This window comes from Pteropus medius, unplaced genomic scaffold (assembly GCF_902729225.1).
Source record: "Pteropus medius unplaced genomic scaffold, Ma_sr-lr_union100, whole genome shotgun sequence".
NCBI classification, from domain to species: Eukaryota; Metazoa; Chordata; class Mammalia; order Chiroptera; family Pteropodidae; genus Pteropus; species Pteropus medius.
In genome coordinates this window covers 1,414,353-1,429,742 of record NW_024349227.1, presented here as the reverse complement: position 1 = coordinate 1,429,742, position 15,390 = coordinate 1,414,353, and the positions used below count along the sequence as shown (strand labels likewise).

The window sequence follows — 15,390 nt, the reverse complement described above, 5'->3', positions numbered from 1 at the left end:
TAGGATGCACAAATATTTTGTTTACATTTCCCAGAATTGCTTTCCACAAAAAAAAAAAAAAAAAAAGACAGCAGGTGGAACCGCTTCCATTTGAGCAGTTAAAAACTATTGGGATGAAACAGACATTTCTAAAATATTTTCTTGATCAGACCTCTGGGATTCAAAACGTTAGGCTGACAAGGAGTTTAATCAGATGATCCGATTGGGTCGAGCCCCCTATTATTATGTGCCAACTATTCTACCTGAGGTTATTCTCTCGAAGATCCCACCAGTATATCCACGATTCTATTCTCGGCATTATTCTGTTTAAGAATGCCTGTACTCTGTGGTATCCCGAAATATTTGGTTTTGATGTTTATGGCACTCACCCATTTCCTCCGGTTTTATCTGTGAAGTCTTGGGCATTGGCTTGTTTTTTGTTTTTTATTCCCTCCATGACTGCAAAGATATTTTATTCCATTTCTTGAGAGAAACAAGTTTTAATTGCCAATCGACTAGGTATTCAACATGATAAGGTATCTAAACCCTGAGCGTTTCCTCCTTTCATTAAAATGTAGATCCAATTTCTTTTCTCATAATGCCACATGCTGTTATTAAACTGAAATAACGGAAATAGTAAAAGCCAGATGTCACTTCAGTCTCAGGTTTGGCATGGGGCACAATTTCCTCTCCTTAAGTTTAATCTGCCGTTATTTACTAATCCTCTCCTTTGGAAGAATGCACAATTTAAATGTAAATGCAATTTACATAGGGGAGCAGAAAGTAGATTTGCAGTTTCAATTGCCAATGAACCATTTGCAAAGGGGGAAATCAGCTAAAGCAAAGATCAGCAGCTGTCAGGCTGAAGTCTGCATCACTTGCAGTTCTCCTGCGACTTTCCTCCTGAAGCCAACTGCCTCTGAGCCTCAGCGAGGCAGGCAAAAGGAGGTGGAGAACTGAGGAATGTTCCCAGACCTTGCAAGCTGCATTGACTATTGACTGGGGGGGAAAAAGAGGAAGTTTCGGTTTCAATGAGCTGCTCCAGTTGGCATTGATCTCCAATGGGGCAGACATTATGCTTGGCCTTTTAAGGAGCTCATTGTCTTTTTAAAGAGAAAAGAAAACAAACACACACGAAAATAAGATAAGCGGTTAACACAGATCTTTCTATAGGAGCCCAGAATTGGAAGCCTCCAAGATTTGAAAGTTTCATTTAGGCTGAGAGTTCCAGAATGGGCAATAGTTGGCCCTATTACAGGGGACAAGGGACAGCAATCGAGGAGAGTGGTGAGCGAGAAGGGAAATGAGCCAGGTGGGTAGGTTGGGGTCAATTTGTGAAGAATCTTGTGGGCCACACTGAGAAGAGTTAACACTTCACTTCGAGGCACATTTGGAAGTTGGTAAGTGGGATATGGCATGATTAAATTTATGTTTGACCCTGCGTGGAGGATTATGTGTTTTTGAATTTGAAACTATTTAGGTTCGATTTTGAGTGGAGATGAGTTGGTAGGACAGTCTGAAGTCAACTTGGGGGTATTATTACAATAGTCCAGAAAAGAGTCAATTCCGACTTGGATGAGACCGCTTTGGAGGAAGACCGGCGAGGAAGACACGATTCATGAGTGATTTTAGGAGCTGGAATAGCCAAACCAGGGTATCTGATTGGATGGTTCCTCTTAACTTACGTAGGCCCCGCCTCGATCTCAATCTTTCATCTCAGCCAAGAGCCTGCTTACATAAGGAACCATACGACGGTTGGTCTACACAGCACTGACGCTTAAAAAATTATTCTGTCCTCGTCTAGTCAGCCCTTGATTATGTATACTACTTGAAGGCAGCAGCAATGCAGATAATCCATAACGTTCTTCTATTTGGCTCTGGAATTAATTACACCTTTTAGAGCAAATTTGCCTTCCTAATTAATCTTTCTTAGGCTAATATTAAAATTAACTAATATTCTCTGAGCCAATATTCTCTGATAGCTGGGCAGGGGAAGCAGGGAGCAGGGGAGGAGAGGGCAGGGTAAAGCCACTTCACATTACAAGTCTGTGTGGATCATTCATGGAAGATATGCACTGAGTCTGGCTCACTGAAGTGGCTGCATATCTTGAGACTCAGACCCCTTGGGAGTTCAGTTACTGAGCACCTACTATGTACCGAGCACCCCGCTCAGACTGAAGAGGAAGGAGAAAATGAATAAAGCAGAGCGTCTGCTCTCAAAGAGTTGCTGTTTAAAGCGGACAGTGGAAGAGTGAATGGATTGTTTAATTGAGTGCAGCGAGGGCTCTGGCAGAAGCTTCTTCTCCTCAAGAGAATAAGGCATGAACAAGGTTAATGGAGAAAAAACAAAAACAAATTTGTAAGAAGCAAAGGAGGGATAAGTTGTTTAATTGCCATTTTATAAACACAATAGCAAATATGCTTTTAATAAAATGAGTGCATGTTTCTTCTTTCAGTAACCCAAATAATTTGGTACATATTTTTTTCTGTCAAATAAGACACAACCTTCCCTAGTGATGATCAAACTATGATACTCCAACCCTAAGATTTCCTCTGAGCTGCTGTGGAGGGGTGGGGGGCACGGGGCAGCCCTGCTTTGGGCAGCCAGCCCTGCCTGCTTTTACATGGCTCCTGTGAATATTGCCTTGAAAGGAGGTCTTTCACTGCTACACAAAGTTAGGAAGCCACCCATCTACTCTTCTTCCTATGCTGCTGCTTAAAACCAAAGTGGGTCTGGAGTCTAGTCCTGTTATGAAAACAAACCAAACCTTAGATGCTGACAAATTATGGTCAGGGATCTGCATTTCTTCTTAGGAACATGAGAGAGTGAGAGAGAGAGAGAGAGAGAGAGAGAGAGAGAGAGAGAGAGTGAGTACTGGAGGAAGTGGGCTTTTACACTGCGATAAGAACAGAGTATTGTCCGAGATAAGGAGCAAGTAAATTTAATGACAGATCAGACAGACCAAGACGGAGGAGGCATGGTGGGACACCTATTCCTGTCCTTAAACCAGGAGAGGTGAATTCCCATGGCTTAAAGGAGATTCTGTACCCACAAGGGGTTGGAGACAGCCACAGAAGGAGAACCAAAGTGGAAGCAAAAGAAGAAAGAACAAGTGGGAGCATAAAATGGAGCCAAGAACAAAGCTCAGGGAGGTGGAAACCACAATGGCCTAATACCTCTCCTGTACTTGCTGGAGGATCTCCAATGTGACATAGCTTTCCAGCAGCCACACAAAAAAACCTATCATTCCATACTCGTAAAAATAAAAACAAAATAACTGTTCTGAAGAATTCTAACTGTTCCTGGTACTAAGAAGAAATGTGGATATTTCCTGGGAATCCTCTGAGTGTGTAAAGTGATGGGGTGATTGGCGAGAGGCAGGACCAGTTGGTGAAGGACCTAGAAGCATAAGGAGCTCTCAGGCTTCCTCCTGTGGACAGTGGGAGCCACTGAAGGTTTTATGGTGTTTTTGTTTGTTTTCATACTTTTAAAACTCAATTTATTTTAAATAGTTTCAAGCTGAAGTAAATTATAAGCAAGTAAAGTGAAAGTGTAATGAAACCCACACATACCGATCACTCTGCTTCAACGGTTAACAGTTATCAACATTTTGCCTATCACCAAAGGGCTTTGAGCAGGGGGGAGATGTGATGACATTTGTGTTTGAGAAAGATACCTCTAGATGCTATGGCGAGAATGACAGAGTGGCGCAGGACTGGGTATGTGGGCATCCTTAGGTTGTAGCAAACCAAATTCATTCATTCATTCATTCAGCAAATATTTCCTGAGTCCTATCACATACCTGGCCCTGTTCTTAGTTAAAAAAACAGATGGGGCTCCTGCTTTTCTAGAGCTTACATCCTCGGAGGGGAAAGCAGGTAAACAAGCAAATGAAGTGAATGAGAAAATTTCAGAATGTGATAATGTGACAGAGAAGGACTTGGGAGGCAGGGTCTAATTTAGACTGGGTGGTCAGGGAGGGTCATGCTTGTGTTTCTGGAACAATAAGAAAGTCAGGATGACTGGAGCAGCACGAGCAATAGCAGGGTAGAGATGAGACTGGAGAAGCAAGGTGAGTAAAGATGGTGGTTGGGACTAAGAAGGTGGTGGTGGCTGTGGACATGGAGATCAGTAGGTCTGAGTGAGAACCAACAGGATTTAGTGATAGATCAAACATGGGGTGGGGAGTTAGGGGTGGTGTCAAGGATGACTTTCTGCTTTGAGTTGAAGGATGACAAGGGAGCCCTTCACTGAGACAGGAAAGAAGGGTAATGAGAAAACCCCAAGCCCTCAGGTGGCCCCCTCACAACCTGTCAAAGTGAGGGCCTGACAAAATGAAGCTACTTTGACCACCTGCCCCAGTCCCAAAACCAACTATCCATGCAACTTCTGGATCAGAGAGTTGCCTCGGGCAATTCCAAGTGATCATGATCATTGCCCCTAGCCCTCCAAAGCTGGCACCAACCCACCGCTACCTCCAGTCAGGTAGATAGCAGAGAAGGCCGCTTGCGGGCCCAGCTGGGGCAGTGGAGGAGACAAAGGCGATGCCACACTGTTTAACACGGCTTTGGGGGGAGGGTGGAATCTTTGAACTGAATCAGAGGAATATGGTATCCATGGCGATGTTTTCATCATGGTAGCAGGGGTTCTCTGAAGCCATGTCAGTGTCTCACGCCACTTTGGGCTTGGTTCATCTCAATGCCCCCTTGTCTCAGGTGGATAAAAGGAGCAGGATTTTGCTGAGAGGCAATATGCAGGCCTGGCTAAAGGGAAGTCTGGAATTAGAATGCTGTTCTACACTCATCCTGTGACTTTTGCATTGCGCACAGATTTATTAGAAGGGACATAAAAGGTGGCCTGTGAAGATAGTTGGGGTGGGGAGGAGGAGGATGCCTCATAATGCAATCTAGACAGGAGACCACAGTGGCTAGGGCTGGTGTCTTTTTCTAGAAATATCTCCTCCACTTTCCTTTGCTTGATTTTTAGCTATTCTCTGTCCTTGCAGCACCTTGCCCTATAAGGGCATTTTCTTCTAGCTGTCCATTTGGGGGTAGCAGGGACGGGCATCCGGGGTCAGTGTCTGGGAATGAATCCTGGACAGCAGGAGGCTGCTGCTCTTGCTCCTCATCCCTGTCATCTGTCACCCAGCGAGGGCAGCCGGCAGCCAGGCTGTGGACTGCCTAATGAAGACAGAGAGGTGGTTCCGGCTGTGCACAGGTGCCGCTTCCCCATTAACAGAGGTGACATTCCGAAACACTGCTCATTACAGAGCAGACATTGGACAGGGCTGGGACACATATTGATGGCAGCGGGGCCAGCCAGCGTCTGTCTCAAATCCTACTGCCCCTGGGAGCCAGCAAGAGAGCCAGAAAGAAGCACCATGAGTGTCAAACCCACAGGCTCCTCACTTTTCTGGGAACAATTAATTCTTGCCACTCCTGATATTTAGAGCCAAGTCATTCTCTCCACTGCTTGCTGAGCAGTGTCCTCAGCTTCAGGCCTACACCAACACGTTGATCAGTTCCTGAAGAATGCCCAGCTCCTGCCCTCCCAAGAAGGGCTGGTGGTGTGGATAGCTGTGTGCAGGGCGGGGAGCCTGTCCTCAAAATCAGACCTGGATCTGGAGCCTAAGAAATCTTGCTTTAGAGAGGGAATGGGCCCAGGCTGTCGCTAGGAGGTCTGGAGATAGGCTACAGGGAAGAACTTCCAGACGGAGAGTGATCAGGGACGGAGCCAGGTGGACAATCGAAGTAGTGGAATCTCCTTTCCCGTGGACAGTGATTTCAGGACAGATCTCCATCTTGGCTGGGATGCGATGCGCGTTGCCTTGGGGAGAGGCAGAGCAGGAAAGGTAGTGCAGGCCGGCGCCAACGGTTTCAGCGGCTTCCAAAGCAAGGTGCAAAGTGGCAATAGGAAAAGGCAGTGGCCCACGCGCACACCGCCGGGGTACACCCACTGTGCCGGAGGCCCCCCGCCGCCCGCACCCTGCCAATTGTAAGCCCGCAGCACAGCAGATGGAACTCGACTTAAAAATAACTATTTTGACAGTTCCAATGTAAATATGTGAGCGACGCGTGGGCCTGTTTTTCCTTCACACTTCCCCCTCCTCCCCTCGCTCCTTACCCCAGCCCCAGCTCTGCTGACGCTGAGATGATGGGAGAGCGCCGCCTGCAGGATGCTCCCCAAAATGTAGCTGACGAAAGTGACTTGTCTTGGAGCGCTCAGCAAGTGGGGGGCGGGGTAGGGAGAAGAGGAGAATCAGAAATTAGAGGAACCCTAGCTCACTTTCGCCGCATCGCACGACACGTCATTCAAGGGCCAAGCATATCTATGCACTTCTTGTCAATTACCTGAGAAAGGAGAAGTTATCTAGGACACGGGCAAGCTAATTTAATAATTCTCGACATCTTCATACCTTCTTCAATTCAATTTGACTTGTTTTCTGAATCTCTATCCTGTACCCAACACTGCGCTAGAGGCAGTGCAATATGGGATATGCAGAATCTCTTGCCATTTGTAACTCTTTCAGTTAACTAGCATTGAACCCCTGCTTCGTGCAGGACACTGAGCAAAGTAAGCACTGTGGCACATACTATCTTATTGGATCCTCACAAAAATTAGTGGGGTGGGCATTATTATCTGCATTTTACATATGGAAGACAGAGGTTTGGGGGGATGAGTTCTCCAGGCTGCCATAGCTAGTGAAGAGAATTGAGATCAGAATTCCAGTCTCGTGCTCTTCCCCTACAGCCAGTGGAAAGGAAGGAAGGCGGAGGCAGAGATCCACCCATTCTACAAGCAGGGAAACTGAGCTCCAGACAGACAAAGTCATGTGTCTATCTGTCTACCAACGAACATCTTAGCTGGGGCAAAGCCAGGACTGCCAGCCCATGCCTCTGTCACCAATCTTTTGGACCCAGGCAGTGTGCTGAGACATGGTGGGACATCATAAGATGTCTTTGAGGTTTCCTGACTCTCTTTGGAAGGAGAGGAGGGGAAGAGGTAGTAGGAGAAAGGAAGGGGAAGGGAAGAGGAGGGAGGAGGTCTGGAGAGGAAGTCAGAAGGAACCTAAGTATGCACAGTCCTGGCAAAGTAGAGCTGCTGTGGAATAGGGGACGTTCATTGCCAGAGCTCCCAGCTACATCTTTCTTCGCCCGCTTCCCCCTATAAGCGGTCCCCTTCTCCCAAGCCAGAGGTCCACTGATGCTCTCTTGCTTTTTTCCCCTCTAACCTAATGAAACCGGCTGCAAGGAGGGAATCTGATATAGTCGTGGGTGCTGTGGGGCAAACGGCTGAGAACTTCCAAGTGTTTGCCTCCCTCCTGGATGAAAAGCCCCAGGGGATCAAAGCATAAAGTGAAAGAGAGGAAGCACTAATGAAATTTCAGATGTCAGACTCCTGGAGCTGAGAGGAAATTGGGAGCCAGAGGGCCCACTTGTGACAGAAGAGGCTGCATGTAGCACCTGCTTGCAAGGGCACTGCTGGCTCTGTCTGGCATCTCTCTGTAGATGTTGGCAAAGAGGAGAGAAGGGTCCCCAGGATCTGTGCTTTAAACACACTTTCCTCCCCATCCTTCAAGGCTCAGCTCAAATTCCACCTCCTCTGTGAAGGCTTCCCTGATCCCTCGCCACCCTCCCAACGGTTGTGCTCTCTCAGGCCCCTGGAGCCTTAAAGCACTTTGCTTGCCTCTATCTAAGGCATCTTGCATCCTTCGAGCCTTGGCATGTTGCTTTTTATTAAACTGTGAGTTCCTCAAGGAGAAATCAATATCTGATTTCCCTGTGTTTTTCCCGCAGCTCCTCCCACAGGGCTTTGTCCAATCGGGACTCGACATCGATTGAACGGATTGAGTTGACAGCAGTACATAGCACACATTTCCCCCACACAAGGAGGTAAGAACTGGGGTGCTGACGACAGAAGGTCTGGGGGCAGGGAGCCCAGCTGACTCCTGAAGATTGAAAGGCATGGGGCGCTTATCTGTCCTAGACCATTTAGTGAAGTCTTATTGAGTGCTTATGAGCCAGGCACCATGGTGGCTGAACCAAGAGAAGGGGCGGCTGTCCCTCTCAGCAGTCAATCCACTGCTCTAAACTAGAGCAGTGCGTGACACGTTAGCCTCATCCTGCCCCAAACGTCTCCATGCCTTAGAGGAGGCTGGCTCTGGCGCTAGATCCAACGGCCCTAGCTCTCCAGCCCCTCTCAGTGATAATTAAGAACCTCTGTGTCTCCAATCAAAGTGAAGTTATGATACAATAATTCTTTTTAAAAAATTTTATTGATAATTCACATACCATATGATAGAATAATTCTTATCCTTAATATTATGCCATCTTATAGCATCTTTCTCTACTTGTAAGTCTGAAAATTCCCCTATGTTGATAGTCCTGAGAAGCCTACCTAAAGTTTGGGCTTCTTTCCATAAAGAATAAAAGCACCTTTAAGTCTATGCGATCATATTGTAATTCTACCTTCCCTGTTTCCCACCCCATCTCCTCCAGCAGCTTTATCTCACTTTTCCTCTGTGATGCTAGGAGGCAGGAGGCCTGTCTTCCCTCAATTTATAGGTAGCACAAGTGAGGCTCACAGCTCCCGGGGCTCAGTGTGTCTCCAGAAGCCTCCTCCTAGACCCCATCGCCTCACTTCATGTTCACGCTCCTGATTTTTCCTCCCAACCTCATTCTCCCTCCTCTCCCCAGCAGAGCTGGTAGAAATAAATGTTTAGCTTCTGCTGCTGCAGTGTATCACAGTGTGAAATAAACACGGATGCCCCATCTATTCTGACAACATAATTCATTTACTGCAAAGGGATATAATAAAGTCTGTTTATTACAGCAATTAACAGAGCAGTGTTTGCCGGCATGCTTTTCAGAGGCAACTAGAAAAGTGCTTACTCCAGGTGCATAGATTTGGAAACCGTGCAACTTGAGCCAAAATGAAACCACGTAGAGGCTTAGTAAATGGGTCCCAGCCACCCTAGAAAAATTAACCATCCAGGAGTCAGTTCAGCTGAGGTAGAACCTCAGTGCAGGAGTCCAGCACAATATGATTGCTACTTTACTGGGTTAAGACCTTGACCTGTCTCCAGGGTCACGGTCTTGATGAGGAAATGCTCTCCGCCCCAACCCAACCACCCCAGCTGCTGAGTTCAAATCTCACTGACCATCGGAGCATATAGGTGGGGAATGATATAGCACCATTGACTCTCAGGGATACCTTGCTACTGAGGTGTAAGTGGGTACACAGGGAGAGAACCAGAGGCTGGGACAGAAAAGAAACAGCTCTAAGAAATCCTTTTAAAAACCCTGCCTTCACCTCAAGCCCCTAGAAACATGGCTATATGGGGATTAGGAAAGGAGAAAAACCTAGGAGTCTGCTCTCCGGCCTGGAGAATATATGCTAACTTGCTTTGAGCATAAAGACTAAACAAAGCCATGAAGCCCAGTTGTCCCAGTTCTTTGATGGAGGGACAGAGGAAAGGGAAATACTGGTTTAGGTTCTCCAGTGATGTTAAATTTATGTGATGGTTAACCAAACTTAGCTCCCCATCCCTTTTCAAGGGGCCACGGGTTGGCTTGCACCAAGAGCACACTCTTCAGAACTAAGAAGGACAGCAGTCTGTGTCAAAGCTGCATGGGAAAACTCATCTCCAGTGTACCGCTGCCTTTTTTTCCTCAGGAGCAGCCTCTCAGGGAGATGATGGGGAGCTGTGATGTCCTTGAAAATATGAAACTGAGAGCCTATGCCAGCTGGAAAACCAAAGGCTCAGAAGTGCAGAGGCGAACTGCTGTCAAATGGGTCCCCTGGTTGAGGAGTAACCCAGTGGGTTCCCCTTTCCTCTGTTACTTTTTTCTTCTCTGGCCTCTGGGAGAAGGTGCTGCATTGAAGGATGCAGGCAGAAGCCAGCCTGGCCTCTCAGGAACAGAGAGAGTCAGAGCTTTGAGCATCATGAACAACAGGATAAAAATAGCGGTGTTACCATGACGACGAAGGCTGGGAGAGTCCTGAGGATCTGTCTGGGTCCTGCCATCCTCCTCCAGCTTTCCTCCACTTTTCACTTCTTGGATGGAACACCGGAATGAGCTGAGGGAGGAGGGAAGGCTGCCCACTAGGAAACTCTGGAACTCCAGAGCCTGGGCTGCCCAGTTTGGGGGCTCCCGGCTTTTGGAATTTCTTCCTCAGTATGAGTTTCTCCAAAGATGCCCTGAACTGAACGCCTCACCCCTCTTATGGGTTGTCTTGACCTCCTGGGCTCCTCTGTGAACAGCCAAGGTTTCTGTTCCTTCTTCACGGTCTGATTCCACAGGATTTAGAGAAGGGAGCCCCAGGTAGGACTGGCCAGGCAGCCCAACACGGCAGGCACTGACCTGGGGGTGGAGGAGTCATGTGACAAGCCACACTGCCTGCTCCTAATTGGTGTAGCACATGCCCTTAGGGAGCTGCTTGTACTGGGAATAGGGTGATGGTGGGTGAGGGCCAGTTCTTGCTCTTGTTTTTGTGTCAGGGGGATGGAGCATTCATTCTTTGGAAACAGATTCTGATTCTTGGTTCAGGTGGTGTTGCCAGCCCCACCACCCGTTGGGCATGGCAGCCACCTTCAAGGTGAACACTAGGTTTTTTGGACCAGTCTGCAAGGAGCCCACCAAAAGCAGCAGCCAGAGATTTCCTTATCTGGCGAAAGTCCATCTTTGAGGTTGTGAACTGATTGTCTCCAAAAGTTCAAGCCACATCTGCCACATCAGATACAATGTGCCCTTGCAATACATGCCTTCCTGGGAAGTAGGGAGGGAATAGGTCTCATCACCACCTTTGCAGAGGCTGGAAGCAAGGAAGCAAGTTGCTGAGGTCAGGAGTCAGCCGTGGTGGAGTGCTGGGAAACTGGAGGCTGCAATTCTCCATCCAAAGACAGTCATCAACTCATCCCACCAACGGCACATCACGAGCCACTGGGCAAAGTGTACATTCAGTCTGTAGCTGGCAGACTGCAGCCTGAGGCACTTCCCCTTGCAGAAGGCCAGGTAATGAGGCCCACCTCAGTCAGCTTGGAGAGGGGCTCACCAGCGAAGCCCATGGGTCACATAACTGGAGCAGGGAGCTGGTCTTTGAGATCCCATCTGCAAGAGGTGGCGTGTGCGCGTGCGCACGCATGTGTGAGAGACAGAGAGAACAAAAGTGGCACTTGTAGTGGCCTAGACAGAGCTTGGAGTTAGATTGCAGGCCCAGAGACTTACTCCTCTTGGGCCTGGCTCAAGGAAGGCGGGAAGGCAGAAGGGCAGGGAGTGCAGGGGAGGATCCTAGCATAAGCTCTGGGTGCTCTGGCTTTCCCTCCCACCACCCCCACTTCTTAGATGTCCTAGCACTGCCACCCACCCTCGCACTCATCTGCTGCATGCACAGGGCATGCCGGCGGGTACGGGGCAACTGCACAGCCCTCAGCCCTGCAGAGGCTTGACTTCCCAGACCCACAGAGCCCTGGTCTCTGGAGGGAACGTAGGGGACGTAAGTGTGATCCCTTCTTTATAGCTGAGGAAATTGAGTCCCAGAAATAGGACATGACTAGCCTAAGGTCACATGGTCATGTGTCCAAGCAGCGCTAGAGCCAGACCTGCTTCCCAGCTCAGAGCTCCTTGCATCTCACTGTGCTGCCTCATGCATATTTCAGTTAATTAAATTATTGCTTTTTTTTTTTTCAAAAATAAGCTCCCTATATATTTCTATTGATTCATAGCTACATTCGAAAAGCCCTCCCCTGAGAATAGAGAAGGAAATGACATTCTAAAACAAACAAACAAACAAACAAACAAACCCCAAAAAACAAAAAAACTTCAACCTGAGATGAGAAGCCCCTCGGGTCCCTTGGGCCAGGGTCCCAGACAACACTCAAGTCACAAGAGCCTCAGGTACCCTTCACACCTTTTCATTCCCCGTTCAACATTCCACAGCGCAAGAGGGGAAATGGGTGTGGGCATTCTTTTATAGATGGGGAAACTGAGGCCCAGGAGGCTAAAGCCTCTTGCCCTTCTGCAAGGAAGACTTTGCCACACAGCAAAAACAGGAGGCCCTAACCCCTCCTCAGGATCACCTACCCGTGTGTCCCCTGCCTCACTCTAAGAGCTCCCGGTCCCCACCTCGAGGTGGGCCTGAAAGGGAACTGTGGAGTGGAGGGAATTAGAAACACAGGGGGCAAGTCATCTAACCCGAGCTCTGGAAAAGAGTGAGACTCGAGGCAGGGCAGGAAATAAGGTGGTCAGACCTGCCCACCCCTCCCCCCCCAAAAAAAAGAGCAGGAGGAAGAAAAGCCTGGACTACAAGTCAGAGGTCCTGGGGTGCCTAGCCTGTAGACGCTGGCGCCACATCTGCCTTTTTGGATTAAACCTCTTCCCTGAGCTCACCCAGGGGCAGAAAGGCGGGTATGGGTCTCCAGACTGCCTCCTGACATGCGGACAGGAGCAAAGTCCCCATTTCCTTGAGAAGGAAACAGGGACAATAACATGTGGGGTGTCTGGCTAGAAGGGCTGCTACCCCTTACTCAGGCCATTTCAGCTGCATTGTTGGCCCCAACCTTAGCCTTGGATGAAGACAGGACCACCAAATTGGAGGCCAAGGGCAGCTGTCTGCAGGCACAGCTGGGTCTCCACTCAGAAACACCTTGACCTTGGGACCTCTCCCATGTTCTCACAGTAGGGGCTCAAGATATCTGGTATCCCTCCAGAGCCAAGGGAGTTCTCCCAGGGAAAGGAGCTCTCTGAACAGGCCCACTGCCAATCCCCTGCAGCTGACACCCCTGCCAAGGCCAGAGACGCCACGGGGGTTGGGGGAGAGGGGGAAGCTCTTGTTCGCCACCCCTCCCGCAAGGCTCCAATCTCCTGACCTTTCCTCCGGGTGAGCCTGTGTGGTCAGGACATAACACCCAACACCTCTGAGTCTAGGGGATACAATTTCATCCTCCACCACAGGAGTGACTTCTCTGGGCTGCAGCCTCACAGGCGACCACTAGGGACACACATGCCCCAGAGGCGGGCTCTCCTGCTTCTGTATCAAGGTCCCCTTGAAGGTTTTTCTGCCCATCTCTTTGTCTTATCCAAGGCCTCTGCTGTCCAAGAGCCTGAAGAAGCAGGGAGTTTTTCTTTCGTCCCTTGTGACCCCACTGGCCTTTATTGCTGTTTCCTTGAGGGAAGGACTTCTGTTTATAATTCTTTGGATATAAAAGGAAATAACAGATTGTAGAAGGCTGGGGCTGGGGGGCAGGGCAAAGGACAGGAGGAGAGAAATCACAAAGATGACCTGGATCCCACCAAACCTGCCAGGAGCCCAGGAAATGCACTGAGCGCGGGGCATGAGCTGGACAGGCAGAGGCTGCCAGGATAGAATGTGCTCTTGCTTCTCCTAGGTTCTGGAAGAACCAGCAGAAGTCTCCTGCCCTCCCTAAGTGCCCAGGGCCCAACATTCCAAGGAAAGGGGTGCACAGCCCCTCCTTCTGTGCCAGAGCCCCAACCTCCTCTGCCCAGGTCACCTGTTATCTTCCAGGAAGGTTATTCTGTCTCTGGGCTGAACTGTTTCTGTGATGAAATAGAGAGCAGACTTGCTAAAGCTACAGAATCTGCTAAAGTGTCTCTGCTGTTGGCTCCGCATGACCCTCTAGCACCTAAATGAAAAGTCTAGGCACAATGACAGGAGGTTAAATTCTATCAAAATGGGGGGAGGGAAGAAAGAAAAAAAGAAAATGGTTTTTTGTTTGTTTCCTACCTTCTGGAAATAGGCTGGGACTGGGGATAGAGACCGCTCTGAAGGTCGATGCGGAGATTAGGGGAAAAGTCAAAGACAGTCCTAGAGGGCCCCTCCCCCCAGTTTCCCCTAAAGGCACGACATGCAAGCATTTCCCTCTATGGCTCCTGAGACAAATGAGAAGGAAGAGGCAGGTGGGTGAGGCGAGGAGGCAGGAGGATGAAGGGACAGCACAGCCCAGTCCAGCAAAGGGCCCCTCAGTCTGGCCCTGGAAGACAGTCCATGAGGAGGGGAGTCAGGGCCTGCGGAACAGGCCCCCAAGTCTGTGCTGCTGCCATGGAGGAAGTGAGCGGGTCAGAGAGGCCAGGGCTGGAGGGGAGGCCGCTCCCTGATACGTGGGGAGAGCTGGGTAGAGGGAGACAAGCTGGCCACCTGCCTCTCACCGTCCACACTCGGCCAGCCTACTCACAACCAGCCTGCCCACCTCAGGCCTGGCTCCCCCTGGCCCAGGGGGACACTAGGCGGGATGGAAAGGACTCATCTCCCATTGCCAGGGAGGCTCCTGCCTCAGGTCTTGAAAGAGGCCTGTCTCCACCTCAACCAGCCCAGCCTAGCTGAGGCCTCTTGCAGGGCCAGGGCTGCTGGGAGCTTCTCTGGCAGAGCAGCCCCTTTGCTATTCAGCCAACAGCAGGGCTGCAATGTCTCTCCTCTCTTGGGAGGGGAGTTACCCTGAGCAGAGTCCTGGAGCTCTCAGGGGCCTCCCTGAGGCTTTTCAGTCTCGGAAAAGCAAATGGCAGGTCCTGGGCTTCCTCCCCTGGAGTGGCAGGGACCTGGCACCAGGGAGGTCCCCAGGGATCTGAAGCCCGAGGGCGTGGGCGTGAGGAGGCCCAGGCACACAGGGGGCTGATCCAGTCAGGCCAAAAGCTGAGAAGAGCAGCGGCCTAATCGAGACTTCCTCCTCCAGGCCTCAGCCAGAAGTGGGCGCCTGAGGCCTGGAGCCTCCTGGGGGCTGCAGAAGGGGCCCCAGTCCTGCTCACACTGCTGTTTCCCGCTCTCTGTGAACTTCCTCTTTCTTCCTCTTCATCTTGCAGAAGCCGTGGAGGCCACAGAAGCAGGCGAAAGTGAACTGGGGCATGCCCTAGGCCGAGCTGGGGGCTGCTCACCAAAGATCTGCAGGGAAAGGCAGGGAGGACGAGGGGGCGGGAGAAAGGCAGGAGAGAGAAGCAAGCTGGGGTTAATGTTCCCAGAGGCCCTCCAGGTCACTGCCACTCCCTGGGACCTCTCATATCTGCTCGGGGAGGGGTCGTGCCACCAAACGCTTGAAACTTGTGTTTCCTGGTCTGTGTGGAGCTGATATAACTCCTCAAATTGGAGCCTGGGTGAGTCTAAGGTAGGGAACAAAGTCCCTGCTGCCCCTGCCTTCGTTCCCCTCCCACCCCCTCTGCCTCACCTCCTCACACCTGCGGTTGGGGACCAGGAAGCAAGCCGACTCAAAACGAGCCTTGGCTTGTGCCACCTTACACAGGTTGAGAGGGCAGGAGTTTCCGCTCACTCCTTCAGGTCACACGGCTGAATGATCCAAATGTGGGACTTTGTGGATCTCGACACCTGGAACGGAATGAGCTGGGATTCCTCCCTTCCCCAGCAGCTCCAATTTGTCTGATACACTTAAGGAAGTCTGTAGGGAA

General features: G+C 50.0%; 1 protein-coding gene across 2 annotated transcripts in view; it reads right to left on the bottom strand.

The window, feature by feature from the left end:
* Positions 1-15,390, bottom strand: part of LEMD1 (LEM domain containing 1) — a 55,393-nt gene that overhangs the window by 25,569 nt on the left and 14,434 nt on the right. The window contains exon 3 of one of the 2 annotated variants that reach the window (XR_005657087.1): positions 8,237-14,872. The exons of the other annotated variant lie outside the window; for it this stretch is intronic. The gene's annotated coding sequence lies outside the window, so the exon portion shown is untranslated. Of the gene's footprint in view, positions 1-8,236; positions 14,873-15,390 lie in introns of those variants that run through there. 2 annotated transcript variants of the gene reach the window in all.